The 18283-nt window shown below is 34.3% G+C and overlaps 1 protein-coding gene across 1 annotated transcript in view; it reads left to right on the top strand.

Annotated features, from left to right (window-relative positions):
• Positions 1–18283, top strand: part of LOC119640736 — an 84027-nt gene that overhangs the window by 14452 nt on the left and 51292 nt on the right. The gene's annotated exons all lie outside the window — the stretch shown is intronic.

Here is an 18283-nt window from a genome sequence, read left to right as displayed (position 1 = left end):
CATGGGTTTTTCCTTTCACACATTTTTAACAGAAAAATAGATGAAGGAACAAAACGAATTGAATTGAATTGAAATAAAAGTTGCTTAGAGAGAGGAATTTACATGTTCCAGGAAATGATATAAAGTTCATAGTTAGTTGTCTAATTATGCACGTTAGAAGGGATGCAATTGTGCTTTCAAATCTGTTGTTCGTTGCTTTTGAAGTGTGCTTAAGCCTTTGCTCCTTTTTTCTATTATGAAAATAAAAGCGCTGCAAGATGAGATATGAAAGAAGCCATCGATTTTAATCGCATTGTTATGAGGGGAGCAGTATTACCAATAAGCAATAAGTAGTTTCCTTAATTAAATCAGCAATAAATGATTTTCTTGGCACTTGTTACTTTCATTCAAGTTACATTGCTCTGACGGCCACTTTTGTTTGCAAAAATTGCTTCAAGTGCAAATAAGCAGAAACCCTGCAGTGGGCCACGGCCCTACATTAAACACCCAACATCGTTCTACAACTTTTCAAAACAAAGTGTTATTTGGGAAGTGGTCGAAAGAGTCGTCCAATCGGAACCATTTCAAAATGGCAGGCCAAAGGACGTTAATGTACCGAATGCCATCAAACTGTCTCGAAAACTGCGGCCTGTATGTTGAACACGAGAAAACAAAACGATACACGGACCGACAAGCTTAAGTAGTAGCAGTAGAAAAGTTATTTTGAAACGATATAATGAAAGGTGAATATATCTCAAGTCGTTCTGGGTACTGCACCACAAGTGGTGTAGTAGGGTGAAAAGAACAAACCAAAAAAATAAAAAAGAGTTTAATTCGAATTTCGAAGTTCATTAGGAACGCCATGATACTAACGTTCCGTGTCAGTCTTCAGCAGAACCGTACAAAGATGTCCTCAAAAGAAAACACCTTATCTACGACGTCGTCTCTTTGCGATTGCTGTACGATCCAAATTGCCTTGCAAAGTGAATGTGTAGATTTTCTGTTCGCAAATATTAAAACTTTTTACTATTTTTTTTTTTTTTTTTTTTGCTAAACAGAGCGTCATTAGCAGCTAATTAATAGAGAAATGACTACATTTGATGGCATACCTTTATACAAAAATTCGAAGAAATTTATATTAAATGAATAACATATGGAACAGCAAAAGCTGCTGTGAACTTTTATTTATTCACTATCAGCAGTAAGAGAGTTGTTTACTTTCATTTTTAAATATGAAAAAGCAAACAAAAAAAAAAAAAAAGATGAGGAAATAAATAGTAATCAAAAAGGGTAATAGTAAAGAGAAGAGAAGCTAACAACAAGTGAGCGTAAAATTTTAATAACAAACTCTCTGTTCATACAAAGTAATTGATATTTGTAATATTCATCATTTTCATTTAATATTTACACATGCTTATAGTCACACATTACCATTCCCACATTTTACCTATAAGCAAGTGTTTACGGTATGTGAGTGTGTGCAAAAAATAAGTAGCAATTTTATAATGAAATATTTGTTTAGCCTCAACCTGAAACTATGTTAGACGGGCCAAAATTTGATGCCGAGCTTTGCAAGCTCGCATGCATTTCCTACACAACACTATTTTGTTTCCTTTCTGCATATATTCTGACAGGAAATCATTTCTGATAATCGCGCATATATTCTATCTCAGTTATTCTCTATACATATAACCATAACCATTGTTTCCTCGACTCAATATGTTTAGTTTCCATTTGTTTGCATATGATTAGCTGAACAATTTGTAATAATATATTCGTAATTTTCATTTCTATTGTTGTTGCTAAATGCAATTTTATGCTTTGTATAAATTTTTAGGACTGTCAGTGTAGTGGCAATAAAGTAAAATTTATAATAAATGAAAATGCCGCTGCTACGGCACGATATTGTTGCACAATAAATATATAAATTTTTTGAGCAAATTGTTTGCTTCGTCGTTGTTGTTTCATTAATTTTCAACAGACTGTAATTATATAGTTTTTCTTCAAATGAGAGGTTTATGAACAAATTAGGAGGGATTGGATTTAATTGATCATGTTTAGGAAGATTATTTGTTCTTCTTTTCCTCTGTCATTTCCGTTTTTAGGCCCCACAGTCAAGTTGTTTGTACAATTCATAAAATAGAGTTCTTTCTCCTTCTTTCGGTCACTTCAGTTCACTTTGCATCATTTCACTTCACATCTTTTTACTACAATCCACTAAACGTTGCGCATACTTTGCTTGAGGTTGACTTTGCACTACTGCGGTTTTCTGCGCTTAGTTTACTCCACTTTACTTAACCGTAATATTCACTTTACTTCTACTTTTTCTTTATTCTATCGTACTTTACTATACTGCACTGTACTATGTTTTACTGTACTTTACCTTACCACACCTTACTTTACTCCACATCAATATCCTTTATTTTTCTTCTCTTCCGGCATAAATTTTTTTTATACGATGAGAGATATAGATTTATTTTATGGAAGGGGTTGCAACGCCCAGAAGGAGACCCCGCAAAGTATATATATTCTTGATCACCATCAAATACTCAATCGATTTGAGCATGTCCGTCTGTCCGTCTGTCCGTCTGTGTAAACATTCTGCTGACCGCTAAAATGTAGTTACAAACTTTAAATTTGACGGTAAGCTTGGAAGAATTTCGGCGCAGGCCGGTATTGAAAATAGACCAATTGACCGAAGGACACGCCGACAGTACCACGAAAACTAAAGACGGTTTTTTGAGAACTGGCCTCTTCCTCATTACTCATAAACTACAGCAGAAATATGTAACGCCAGCAGAAAAGTCGGAAAAATTGACCCCTCCTCCCTAATATTATTATGTATCAAAAGAAAATTTTTTTTCAATACTTTTATAACACGAAGAAGCACTTCAAATCCCCAGGAAATATATAAATCCCCAAGAAATATATAAAACAGTTTTCAATTCGGAGTTCGCCTAACATGTTCGTCTGTTGCCCGCCTACTAAACTGTGTAATCCGTTCGCAAAAGAGAAGACAGCGTCTACATTTTGCAAAAGAGTTTGAAAACAGACAACGCAGGTAAAAGAACTTGCCTACAATGCGCACGTATCCATACAATCGAGACTGTGTATACCTTTGCTTTCCGTGTTTTTCACACGTCGCTCATAAACCATAACAGAAGCAATATATAAGTTTGTAGTCCATTTCTACAAATATACTTTATAGAATATACAGGTTTATACTTTTTTGCTCTTTTTAGTCTTTCATACCGACGGCGATAGGTATAACAGATTCGGTCATAATCGAACACGATTATCTGACTTGTTTTATTTGGTTATCACTTTTTAGACTTTCTTATTTCCCTTCTTTCTCTCGCTATCCGCTTATTGAAACAAGGACGCTTTCTCTATCCGGTCTTTCTGCATCGTCGCTATTTGTTATTTTCTTATCTTTCGATTACTGCTCTCGAGCTTTTTCTTTATTAGCCTTGATTTTGTCGTCGCTGCGTGTAAAATTAATGAGTTTATTATGTTTTTTTCATTGGCCAAATGGAAGAAGTAGTGAAGAACATCTGGGATACTCTTAACGAGATTGCGAATGCGATCGGTTTATTTATTTCCTATCTGCCATGTCATCGATGGTTCTAATAAAGAATTGAAGCTTTCTATTCTGCACTATGTAGATCATTGGCAGATAATGGCAGATAATGGATCTTCTCGTTCTTCCGATAATTTGTTTGAGAGAGGCGATCAATCTTTGTTGTTTACACGCAGCCGGCAGACTTGCTCTTCTATCTCAGGAATTTGTAATCTACTTGGCTCGCGGCATTAATAATTACAATTTTTTGACAATCTTATACCCCAAAGTTGAGATTGCTCTCAATACAAAGAAGTAAAAATAAAGTTGAAATAAGCCGATAATTAGTCGACTTGCATTTAATTTGTCTAAATTAACAATTTATTGTAACTAACTATTGCAAGGCCTAAGAAGCCTTGGGCATTTGCGCAATATATGTAGGATCTATGGGAATTGTTTTCAAAGTAACTAAGTTTTCCGTTTTCTTCTTTATATCACCCTTTTTTCGTGTTCATTTCTTTTGTTTTATAATATAATCGTTTCTTCTTCTTTCTTCTTTACATTAACCTAAACTTTTTACGTCTTGTCTATGTCGCTTGTTCCTTCAGTCTATTTGTAATTCTTTGAACTAATGAAAAGTTCTCCGCAGACCACTTAGTTGTATATGGCTAAGAGGTGTATTTTTTTTTCTGCTCTTGTGATCTTTCGTCGTAGTTGCCTGACATTTTTTTCTCCCTTTTGGTATTGTCTCTTCCACTATCTTTTTCCTTGAATTATGTAAAAATTCTACGCCTCAATGAGTAAATAAGTCTTTAGCATAAAGCAAAAATAGCCAATAAATTATAGTCAGAGACAACTTTATTTTTGAGCCTCGGGATGCAGACGACAACGCAATCTTTTTCTATTCAAAAATTTATTGAAATTATCAATAAATTAAACAAGTGAAAATATTATTATATGCCACGGCGCATCTTTAAGTGCCCTACGTGCCACTACAGTTATACTTGCAAGGAATATTCAAAATAAACTGTTGTATAGGAAGTGATCGAGAAAGTTCAATCCGTCCAAGAACATAGCATAGCCAAGACATCTTTATCTGAACTGTGACGAGTCTTTATGTTGAACACAGTTAAGATCGCGACAGACGGACAGACAGCCTTAAATCCATACAGAAAGTGATTCTGAATCGGTGGGTCTGTTTAGGTGTTGCACACATCACACAACAAGTGGTGTAGGTAGAAAAGCTAAAGAGACTAAACTTTATTTAACAGTTCGCTTTGGTGTGCACCTTCTTGCACAGAAGGACACAATCAAAGCAGAGTGAAAAGAAAAAACAAAATTTAAATTGCCTTAAAAAAGCCGAATACTAATACTATAGTAATATTAGTACAATATTTATCAAAATCTCATAAATAACGGGGCATCAGTTGGACGACTGATGCAATTTGTCTTAGGAGGAGAGAATGTGAGTTTCTTATATTTATTATAATTCGCAAAATGAAAACAAATAAAACATTTCAACTTATGTTCTTTTTTTTTTTTAAAAACTTTGCAATAAACTCTCCCCGAAGTTACGTTGTAGTCTGGGCGCCATTAACGTGTTTACAAAATGTATGCAAATACTTGAAAAAACTTGGATCACAATTTATTTTTTGCACATTTTGTACAATTGCCCGCATAAAAACTTATGGAAAATTTTACTTTAATCACTATTTTATGAGCAAATGATTTGCAAATACTTGGAAATGGGAGTCTTATGCTAAATGTTGAGATATCATAAAAATGCCAAAAATTATATGAAATCTTAAAAATTGTAAATATAATGTGATAAGACTCTGGGTAATAATGAAAGAAATTAATGTAAAATCCTAAGGAAATAAACATGAATGGAAGGCAGCATGCGAGATGCCTAACATTTGACTCATTCAGAGCAAGATATGAATGTTGTACAAAGCTAGATAACGTTTGCGATCCGCGACAACGACTGGTTTAGGCATATGCTCAAGCTTCAACAGTAACCCGATTTGTATGGCGTCAAAAATTTCGCTTTGCTTAATACTGGGCGGTCTAATCAAATAATCATTTAGAAAGGCTGTATTATCGCTTTATCATAATCTTTTGTTCACCCTCAAGCACAATTTTCGTATTCTACTTATTCGAATGGCAAGTATTTAAGACATCAAAATAGAAAGTGATGTGAATTACTCTGGAGATATTTCTCTCAGTTTGGTGAACACTACAAATCATAGATTCATATATTTGATGGCGCCTAGAGATATATGCATATTTCCAGATGTTGCAAATTAAACAACAACGTGAATATACTTTGCTTTGTATGCGATAGCAATGAAAGCCGTAAACACGTTGAAATAATTTAACAGCTGAAAGAGAATTTAAAGTAAGGGGAAAATTTACGCTCATCACAAGCACGCTATTAGATACTGCGCCATTGTAAACAAAATACGAACAAGTGCAATTTTGTGTAATAGTAAATGCGAAATAATGAAAAAGTATTTTAAAAGTCAAGAACACCCACAATGCTAAAATTTACAAAGCGTACCATTTGCGGGGAAGTCTCTACAGAAAGCAAAAAAAACTAAGGAAAAAATGTGTTGCAAAAAAATCAAAATAGTAATAAAAACAGATAGAGAAAGCGAAAGGGGAAGAAAGACAGAGAGCGAGAGAGAGAGAGGGAGAGGGAGAGAAAAAATAATATATTCTTCGAGCCCCAGTATCAAGTCAACTCAGCTCAACTCAACTTTCTCTATTTTGTACGCTAGTGAACGGTACGTCATGAAATTTCCACATACTTCTTTTAAAGGTCGCTACTAGCTAAATATTGTACGGATCTATCAGTAAAGGGAGCATCTACGTATAGTCCTCCGAACTTATGCAGGGATGTGGTTGATATATACATATGTGTACGTGAAATATGTCTAAGCCGTCAATAATTTGCGGGACCAAGCGAAAAATTTCTTTTTTTTTTGTGTAAAACTGAATTTTATACATAAATGCAATCTTCTTCAAGAGTAATAATTGTAACCATTCTATCGCTGTTTTAGTGTTTCGGTGCCTTTTCTAAAGAACGATTTGCCAAGGCCATCAAAATTAGCTTCAGTTTCCGGAGTGACCTCAACATTTGATCCAACTTGTTTTCTCTAGAGTATCATTTTACGATGTGCAAACGGAAGATTGATTTGGAAAATACACCGGATAAGGGAATACTTTGAACTAAAATTTTGCCGTTGACTTTTTATTAGACAGGCGTTTGCAGTCCCGACGAATATTGATTGATGTATTAAAGTCAAGATAGGAGCTTAAACGTGCGTTTTCTACAAACTGTGCTATAGAGGGGAGCATAAAAGCGAGGTGAAGGTTACGCGCTTGTCTCCATCGTATCATTTGTGCAACTAGGCCAAATTGTTGCAATTGGGAACAGGCTCCGGTCTTTTTACGAACGGTACAAAGATGATGGAAACGTGTCTTCAGAGAACAGAGGACGGCACGAAACTTTATAAAAATTGCTCTTTTTTCTCCTTTTGCTTTTTGTCACAATTCGTTAATATAGCATAATCAAGGTTTTTTTTTTTTTTTTGCCCAAATACTTCGTCAAAGGTGTTGTGCTCTAATTTCTGCAGTGCCTAAGAATTAATCATAAGTTTCATTAAATTTGCTCATTTAATTGTTTGCAGCTAAAGTTGTCCTGATTGTTTCATTATGAGCGTCACTTAAATGCTTTATAGTAACAGTAAAGGGGTAACAAAGAACATCGACGACATCAAATAAAATAGGATTTTTTTCTATCGCAAAGCATGATTAGCTTGGAACCATTTAAATGTGAGAGTAAATAAATGCCGTAATTAAATGCAATAAAATCTACCATCTTTGAGGCGCCGTAGGGAGTTAAAATAATTTAGATTTAATATGATCTGGTTGATAAAAATTTATAGCATAAAAGAAACAAATGCAATAAAACCATTAGCATGTCTTCATGTTGCTAAGTGCAGTAAGGGAAATCTTGCTTAGAAAATTAATTTCATTTTCTGCTTTTTTCTGAAGTAATTAAACGCGAGTTTTATGTATCCGTAGTATAAAAAGTGTCAGTCATGGGGGAAGTGCGCAAAGAGTAAACACAACATGTTAACAGAGAAGAACACTATAGCTGGGCAAGGCCGGCCGCTAGATACCCTACACCAAATCGCGTGACACAATTATTCACTCTTTTAAGTAACATAACATCATAAATGACAAATAATTTTCATGCAAAGGCATTCTTTTCGCGAAAGTCCGAAGATTGAACGATGTCCAAAAAACATGTGTAATCAAAATGTTGAAAACTTTAATTTACTTCCTAAAAAATGTATTATCTTTCAGTTTCCTTCGAGAAAAAGCTAAATATTAGATCTTTTCTCTACATAAGGGCTTGTTTTTCATGATAATCCCTCCACTTGTTTGGGCCTAAGAAGTAGCCTTATGAGGTCCAGATTTCACAATGTTAATTTTTTTTGCTCAATTGCTACAATGGACCCATTTTCGACATAAAACTTTTACAATTAGGTCTTTTTGTCTGGGGTATAAGGGTAAAGATTTCCTCAGAATCCTTATTAGTGCTGGTAGCCCAAAAATAAACCTACGTGGTCCAATTTCGGTAGGGTTGATTTGTTTGACAATCTACTTCTACAAACTAATTTTCACGATAAAATATTGCAAATTTTACCTTTTTACCATACAGAGACACAGTTACAGCAAGTTCGTAAATTGCAGCAGACGAACCGAGTTTTCAATCCTAATTAGAACTAATCCGAACTAGTTTCAGTAGTGTCCGTTCTTGCATGAAAGCACATCAGTGTGTAAAAATTCATCAAAATATATCAAAACATGCGAGACATAAGGACAGACAAGCTTAAAACGATTCACGAAATCTTCTGGGCATTACTTACGTTCGCGCAAACTTAATATATTCTGCAGCAATAAAAAGGAACAACAGTTTCTATAAAATGAACTCGAGCAGAATTAAATGAGAAAGATACTCATTGATTAGATTATCCTCCGTAATCTTCTTTAACGAACTATGAAAGCAAAGAAATTTGGTACAAGCATAATCTTGACCTAACAATTAATAAAACATTTACGTAAGTTATGCAAAACATATTAAAATATTTCGTTTTCAAGTTTTTTTTTAGTTATAAAAATTAAAAGAAAAACTTTTATTAATTTTTGTTCATTTACAACATAAATAAGAATATATAAAAATTTTATGGCCAAACGCATACGAACACAGTCTCGGGTATGCGTATATATATGTATAATTCATAAAATATGTATTCAATTTGTAAAAATATATATATATATATATATTTTTTTTTTTTTTGTTTTTTTTGGAAGAGAAGTTTTTAATTCTTTTGCATTTTATTTTAGTTGAAAACAAAAATACCGAAAAAATGTAATAATAATTTATTATATTTTCTTCAAGCAAATAGCAATTAAAGTTAAACTAAATTGAAACTTTAATTTTTAATGCTGCTAACACTTAAAAGAAGAAAATCCTTAGAATAGAAAAACAAAAAAAAAAAAAAATTTCTATACAAAAAAGTTAAAGACTAGAGAAAAGAAAGAGTAAACCATACGTTTGCTAAAATTTTATTATGCAGTTGAAAAGATTCGCCTGCAAGGCCAAACGTGGTAGCAAGAAGATTTTATTGAAAACAATTTAGGTAAAGTAATATTAAGAAAAGGATCTTTATTATATGATTTTAGTGCTTGTTTTTTTTTTTCTGTTCAGAAGACTTGTTACAGATTCGTTTTACAAGACCCGAAAGTATGTATCGAAGTAAATTTATTCAAGTTAAAAATGTAAGTTATTTTCGTCATAATCACTTTTTTGTCGATCCGTTTATTATTGCAAATAGAACGATCATGAAAATTAGAGGAAAAGCTGCTATCTACACTTAGATAGCTTTACAATTTGCTTAAAACCTGAAACAAGTACGAAAGTTAAATTCAGCGGCGGCCGAATCTCTTCTGCCCACCAATATCAAGAGCATTAGTGTCATAAAAGTGTGAACGGGATAACATTGTTACGAAAATCCCAAATTCAGTTAATGTCAGCTAAGTAATTTTCGTAACAATAAATTCCCTAAAGAAGGAAAAACCAAATGAGCATTCGCAGGCGCCTCATGAAGGCGCAGGCCGATGAAAACGACTATCGGAAAAGCAAACAGGTAAAAGCTAAGTGCATATTCGCAGGCTCGTCATGCAGGTGCAGGCCGATGAAAACGATTAGAGGAAAAACCAGGCTGGAATTAGACCATAACCATAAATTTAGGTATAGAAGTAGTTTTAGGGGGTTTAACGCAGATGCCTGCCGGAAAGGCTCCACCCTGCGGTGCCCGCTGGGTATGTGCATGGCATGCCCTTCCTTCTAACGGAGGCGAGGCCTACCTAACACCTCAAATATTTAATGTTCCCGCGATATTGGGGGCAACCACAGCCACCACGAGACTCCCCTAGGGGCCGTCCCAGCGGTCAGGCAGAGGACCCACACTACGAGGATTCTGCTGCAGCAAAAACTGCAGCCAGCAATTCTCCGCAGAGAGGATCCCTGGGCAGCCTTACTTATTCCCCCGTGGTACCTTACTTATTTTAAAAGTCTAAGGTCATACTTTTGGCAGCGTATAGCTACATTCCGGTTAGACCCATACGTCTCGGACCGGTGGCCAAAAAATTAGGTATAGTAAGATGCTTGTAAAATTGTATATAAATAGAATATTTGTGAAAAGTAGAGTTAGTCTGGCAAGAACGTAGAAGTTGAGAGTACGGCCAAAATAAATTGTAAATAAATATTCCTACTGTTGTGAAAGACAAAGTAGTAAAATAAAAGAACTTTGAAGTGCATTTCTCTTGATCAAAATATCCACGATTTAGTGATACGGACTGTATCTCATAAAAGCGAATTTCATAACAATATGTTAATGTTTTAGCTTTTATTTCCCTAAAAATTAATTTACTAACATCATGACGACCACCATAAATAATTTAAAATTTACACTCTTAGCTTTTCGGATTCTATTAGCCAAGTCTTTTTACCGGACACACATATGGATGGTATTTTTCGGAAAAAAGTTATCCACCATGTCGTGGCGTCCAATACAATTGATTAGCTTTTCTAGCTGTTCTACTCTCCAAGCCCTTCTCTTTGATACCCAGAACGCTGGGAGCGGTGCAGAATGTTGAACGAAATGCATTGGTCTTTTAACCGGCATTCTCCGGAATATGCCCAGGAGAAGGTAACATCCAAAAACCTCTAATCATTCGAAGACTATATATAGGAGTGCATATAGGACTATATATATAGGATAGTAAGGAATAACGATCAGTAAGCACACGTCCCACAGATAATGCGAAAGCCGCTCCGGGATGGTTTCACCCGGATATCCTAAAATCTCTAGTTGGAAGTGAGCTGCCATTGACGCCATAAAAAACAAAAAACAATATATGTATGTGGTTGTGTGTCACATAGATTCGACTCGAATAGAAGACATTGAATTAACATTTATAAATATCTCTCAAAGCCGCCTTGCGCGTATAACTTAACATCTGTGTTTACACAGATACTAGTCATGTATTTGTAATAAATTTTTAAGAACAACTTAACTTAATTTATCTGCACATTTTTCTTCATATCTCGGAGATTAATAATGCAGTTCGATTCAAACCGAATCCAATCTCTCTATCTTGCTCTATTTTCATAGAGCAGGAGAAAACAAAAATGAAATTTTGGTCTACTTTTTAAACATTACAATGACTTCTACACAATAAATGGCAAGGGGCTGAGAGAAGTGGAAAAAGCTGAAAAGATACACAAATTTTCATGTATATCCGAAATGAACAATAATTTGAATATTCATTCTTTAAAAATCAAAACTTTTTCCTTAACTTGCTTAACTTGTATATGTCCTTGTCTACACAACCAAGTTTCTACTCTTTATCATTGAATAGAATTGTTTAAAAAAAAAAAGAGGAAAAAAGACAAAGGAAAAAAAAAAGAAAGGGAAAACACTTTGTTTTGTTGTTGTTTCTTTTAGAATATAACTAAATTTTATGTTGTTATTTATTTTCTTGGTGCAACTTTTCATTCTTCTGTAATATATTTAAAAAGAATTTTGCTATAAAGACGAAAGAGACACTTTGTGAACAACAGAACTTGCAAAAAGCTTTATATAGAATTATGTTTCAGTGAAACTTGTCTTCTTCTTCTGGGCAGGGAAAAGGGAAGGTAAACGGAAAGCCGTGTAGAATCTTGAACATACCTTAGGGATAAAAAGTGTTGCTATTAAGTGCCATATTTTATTACAAACAACAGTAGCACTACCCACAATGCACATATACACATGCAACGAGTACGCCAAAAATTTGCTTATAAGCGACCAAGTAAACTATTTACTATTTACTGAGTGGTAACCGTAAGACACCTACCTATAGTGTGCATGAATACAGGGCGATACTCCCTTGCGGGCGTATAACGTCTCATAGTATATAAAACATAAAATATTCTGTTTACATTATCAAGTCTTTTGCGAGAGAAACTCCAAAACATGGCAACGAAACGTTACATATATAGAAGAGTTACATACGAACTTTATACATGTCTACTACTACTGCAAAGGAAAAATTATATGTTTCTTGTAAATTTGGGTAATTGAACAAGTTGTTACACTGATTCAGATTTTTAGGGATAGTTTACGAAAACATTCAATTATTTGTTTAAGGTCAGGTATTTGTAAAATTATTTTCCTGTATTGAAAACTTGCAGGGGAACGTTCTTCTTCTTCTTTACATGGAAATAATAAATGAAACTTAATAATTTTAGTACCAAGAGCAAACCAAAAAAAATTAAATTGAAAATATATTGTATGTAGTTAGAGTCGAATATCATGACACCCATCCGTTGTTCACTTTTATTCTTCAGCTAAAAAGTGTACGGCTGGCAATCTATAGGGAATGGAAATATTTATTGGAATCTGCCTCTGTCCTAAGATCATGTTCCTCATCGCATGAATAGCCGAGTAGGTAAGAGTTGTTTGGTGGTTCAAATATCAGCGCGCAAGAGGTTTTTTTGATCATAGCTCTAGTGAGTGTTCAATCCGATTAGTCGCATAGCCACTAGACTGCGGTCAACAACGCTTGTTTCTCTTTCCTCACTTCTTTTTAACCGTCACCTTTTCACAAGTATGCAGCACATCCCCTGAGTAATTGGTCATATTAAAAAATAAAAAAGTAAAGAAAATTCTCGCTTTTTCCGCTAAGGCATCTGAGTTACGACAAACTTGCCAAAAAGACAATAAACAAATAAATTCAAGCTAAGCATGATTCTAATGGACAATTTTACACCACCCCAACCACACAGCTCTCAGTAAACACTAAGAGCTCTCAGATGCATATAAATCTTCAAACGGTTTGAAGAAGTTTTTTCCTGAACTCGTGATTAATAAGCAGGGAACTAGTAATCGCCTTTTTGTACATTTTCAAATTCATTTTTTTCTTAGCGGAAAGCAAGGTGGTGAGGTAATTAATGGAGAGAACTAATGAAGATATTCACTACAAAGTTTCATATATACTGCAGAAAATAGCTGTAGGATTGTCCGAAGCAAGTACGGTTGTTTTTAACAAACGCCCAAAGTGTGCCATAAGGCTTTGCAAAATAAACTGGGAGCCACGGGGGTCAGGAAGCTCGCTCACTAAGCCACGTATGCCTGCGGGTATATGATGGACTTGTTCTTAAGTCGTAACAAATAAATAAATTAATTACACTATTTATGCAAAAAGGAATTGATGGACGGCTTTCCCTTTGGCCGAATGAAAGAAAATGTCTGGTAAATTAATTAATACATGCAAGAATGGAAAAGGGGTATGACGAATAAGTTCTCCCCTTTTACCTATTTTTACTTTTGAACACATGTCATGAATGCCTGCGGGTAAAGGTGGTAATTGATCAACAAGCACAGTGGAAGCCTTATGGCGGAAGCAGTCAGTTGATCAATTGGTGAGTCCTGACCTGGTGGTTGTGGTTGGCGAGTTCCTAGCTAAAATGGAACAATGAGTGCAGCTGGGCCTCGCCACTCACCAGAGTGGGGTTTATTGTTCCATACACAATAAACTGATCTGGACTCTGGTGCTGTTTAGGCCCCTACTCTGTGGGGATTGTCTAACTCGCCAGGGGGCGTAGTACGCTTAAAAAGTGGTTTGGGCCACCGTGGGGTTAAGCCTTACAGGCAGGAACCCACGTTAAACCCTTGCCACAAATTCTGTAGGATTGTCCCTCTTGGGTTTGTTATGCTTACTTGAGATTATTGCAAACACTTGCGAGATGCAAGTATATGTTTGGTGTGTTGCAAACAGTTACTTAAGATGATGGAAGCGCCTTCTAGCTAAGCAGGTGAGGTGCACTGCAAATATGTTCTTGGAGTGTTGAACAAAAGCACTTAAGGCTTGTAAAATTTCAGAAATGAAGATTGCTTGTGGAGTTGCAAGTGTATGTGTTGTAAGAACTTGGTTCGGATGTTGAATGTAAGTACTTGGAACGCTATAAGTACGGACTTACAGTAGATACGGTAGATACGGTATTGCAAGTATATACTCGGGATGTGGCCAAGATTTACTAGGAGTTTTCAAGTATATGAAGCGTTGGAAGTGTTAGTTGTTTTGAAATGCAAGTTGACCGAATTAGAGAGAAAGGAGGGGAGTATGCAAGCCAATAAGAATGACGTGACTACAGTGAAGAAATTCAATCAATGTCCGCTCTATCGGAATCCAAAAGTTGTGTGATACGAAATAGATAAGAACGCGTCGCTAAGCGAAGGAAAGTACAGAAAACACACTTTCTAATAATTACGTACACGTAAACCGTAAAACATCTCATAAATTATTCACCCTCACCTCGTAAACGTACAGTGATTCTGAACACCGTAGAAAAATAGGCGAAGCACATGTACGCAAACGTTTAAGAACACTGTCCCGATTAGGGGACAGTCTAACGCATAGATGTAGTTCGTATAATTTTGTGCTTCATATTGCTTTCTACACCGTACCTGGTACTACGGGTAGCTCAAAATCAAAATCAAACCATTAACTAATAAAATGCAAGCATACTTAAGCTTACAAGATTTTGTCATGAATATGAAAGTAAATCATTTTTTTGTTTACTCTTTGTTTTGGATGCTTTTATTCTAAATAAATTTGTTTTTTTTTTTTGAGGACATAAATATATTTCTGTGCAGTCATTTTTTTTTTTGTAAATATATTATTTATAGGAAATTCTTTATGTGTGAAGCTGAAGTGTTTTTTATTGATATAATGATGGAAAATATGTAGAAAAGTTTTGTTTTTATTGTTATTTTCCTTTTTCGTTCATTCATAGCAGGTATGTGAGATTTGTCGTGTCCTTTACAACGAATAAAATTTTTTATCGAAATCATATATGAGGAAATAAATACTCAAGAAGGAATACAAGGAATGGCCCTTTCCATCGATGAAATCATATAACGGAAGTGCGCGTAGCGAAAATATAGTCAAGGATGTCCCGAATAATTCGATAAGGAATGTAATGTGGTTATTAGAATCTGCCTAGCGACGATTCAAATATTAAAGGTTGTACATAACAATGGCGATCATCCAAGCATAACAGTATGTACTGGTGCTAGGTTTACTGCAAAGAAGCTGATTTGGATTTGTATGAAATCAAAGGACTCAGTTAGTTGTTCTGCTCTTACTCGTGCCCAAAAACAAAACTCCGCAGTCTTGAAGGTAATACTCTTCACAAAGATACTGAAATCTCTTCCCATCCAACTAAAGATGACGTTTAAGAGAATTGAAATTTATGATGTCTTACTTCATAAGAAGAATGCTTAACCCTTTCTGTGCGTATATAAAAAGGCTTTGTAAGACTAGGCCTGAATAATATCACCTTAATGCGGTCCTGCTTGCTCAAAGTGTCCAAGTGAATACAATTCAGAAACATAATTTTCAAGCGTTGAAATTAAAATCTCGATTAAGGCTTCATTTACAAATTAACAGCAGAATGGTAGAAGTTGAGTGCAGACCTTTCATTGTTCGTCTACTTTTTCATTTTATTACACTCTCCACTACTTGTGATGCAAAAGTAAATCAAGTCCGTGTGGATGCATGCAACTTGAGATAAACCCAGGTTTTATTATATCAATCGATTGACACAGTGATTTTGATTTAGATGATTTAAGCTTATCTGTCCGCCTGTCCGTCTTGTTTTCTTGTGTTTAATCTGCAGGTCGCAAATTTTGAGATATTTTGATGAAATTTGGTACTCTAACGTGTACCGTTCTCCCATGGACGCTATTAAAAATGGCTCGAATCGGACAATTTTTTCGGGCGCTTCCTATACAAAGCTTGATTATGAAAAGTTGTTTTATGAAGATCTGTATCAAGCGAAGTGATGTAGGGTATTTAATGGCTGGACGTGACCCACTGTAACATTTTTAATTGTTTATTTATTTTATTTCCAATTAATATTTAAAACATTTAAAGTGATATACGCATTACAAGGAATACATATAAAGCACCTGCAAGTGCAAATAATTACATATATAGATGCACGTAAAACACTACAATAACAATAAAATTGATAAATCCCTAAAAAGCTGCATTTTTTTGTATTGGATATAGAACAACTTACATACCACACATACATGTATTTACATGAATTGTTAGATGAAATAAAATTTTTATGTGCATCGGTCTGCTATTCCTACAAGTGGTCATAAGCAACAACGTAGATATGCATTTGTCAGATGTGAATGCATATGTGTTAGAAGCCATTACCTAAAATCTAATCTCTTTCCTTACACGTACGTGGATGTGTACGATGTGTGTATATGCACATGTTGTTTTTACGTAGACCTAACGTTATGTGCACATACAACGACGAGAGTATAAGAGGTGTGGTTATTTGTAAAAATTCTATGGACAATATTTTAATTAAGATCGTATATATAACAATATGTTAAAATATTTATATATATATATATATATATATGTATATATATTTATATGTGGATACATGTCCGTTTACCTGTTATTGTTAGTCCGACTAAATGTGGAAAAATACAAACAAAAGCAATTTAATCCATAAACGCCTGGACACATACATACCATATTATATATATTATAAAAACATATTTACAGATATCACCAAAATGGAACGACAGATTATATTTGTTGTTTGCTTTGTAACGTATGAAAAAATGCATCACATATGCCGTTAAGTGCTTAGCATTAAATTCTATATCGATTAAATTATTTCCGTCCGTGTGTCCTTCTACTATTAAAATTTTCACAAGCGATAAAATAAGAATAAAGATTGGCTCAATTCTGGATCAGATCTCATTTGCTTAGACCAACTAATTATGTTCGAAAACGAGCTGACACTAAAAGCTACAATTACTAATTTTATACCTAAATTGTAATACGCATGTGTATTGGAGAACTGAAACCGAACATGGAATATAAAATAATTACTACCACTAACGCTGATACCGTCACTTATTTTTACTGCCCCAAAATATATATGATAAATGGCTTTACGAGTAATTTCATGGTTAATCAACACAAATTTTTAGTTCAATTTAATCATTCGTCTGTCTTCACATCGGAAGCATTTAGTTTTAGAAGAATACAGCACAACGCTGAAATTCAGTTCGCATCTCCTCCGTTTAAACAACCAATTCACTTTCGAAAATTAAGTTGCAAGAAATACTATTACTTCCATTACTATTGCAACTTACTTCTAATGTTGTTGCTACATTTTAGTTTTACTGCTGCTATTACATATTCGTAATTCTGCTACTGTTAGTACTACTCAATTCTGCTGACAATATTACAGTTATGTTTTTTTTACTAATGTGACTTCTATTTACTACTACTACCGCTTTTTACTGCTTAGCCTACTATTTACTACAACTTCCACCACTTCAATTACTATAATCAATACTGTAACTATATGTTGTTATGTTACATGCGTCTATAAACGATAGGTTTACTTACTTCTTACATATTTTTTTCGTTTTTTTATTTCACTAATCCTGCTTATAGTTGCTATTAATTAATTCTAGTAACACTATTACTAGTTAGTTACAGCATTATTACTATAACTTCTACAGCTGCTACATATTTCTACTATTGCTGGTTCTATACACTTCAGCTAACGTTACTTCTACTAATTCTGGTACAAAGCAAATACAACTAATAATATCAGTTACTACTGCTAACGTCCACGATATTAATAATGCTATTAGCACTATCAATAGTAATCACATCTTAACACTACTTTATCGTGCTAGTAACACTTTCATCAGTACAACCATTGGGTGCTACATTTAGCATCACGAACGCTGTTAGTTAAAAACTGGAAAATTTCATGGGATTCTTATTAGGAAATTTGAACCTTTAGCGGCTATATATCTAGAATTTTGTGATAACAATTGTCAAAGTTCTCTAGAAGGTCAATATAAACATATTCCCGTTTAATATTTTCATATACTTCCAGTGAGAACAATTTTTGCTTACATTTTTATATTAATTTACAGGCAGGGATGGGTATCCGAGGTACAACTAAAGAAGAAAGTTATTTTTCCATTTAATACATATATATAGGTAACGTTGTTGTTTTTGTTATTATTGCTGTAAATCAACAAAAAAAAAAAAAAATAAATAAAT

The sequence above is a fragment of the Glossina fuscipes genome, unplaced genomic scaffold (genome assembly GCF_014805625.2).
Source record: "Glossina fuscipes isolate IAEA_lab_2018 unplaced genomic scaffold, Yale_Gfus_2 127, whole genome shotgun sequence".
Taxonomy (NCBI): Eukaryota; Metazoa; Arthropoda; class Insecta; order Diptera; family Glossinidae; genus Glossina; species Glossina fuscipes.
This window is presented reverse-complemented; position numbering and strand designations above follow the sequence as displayed.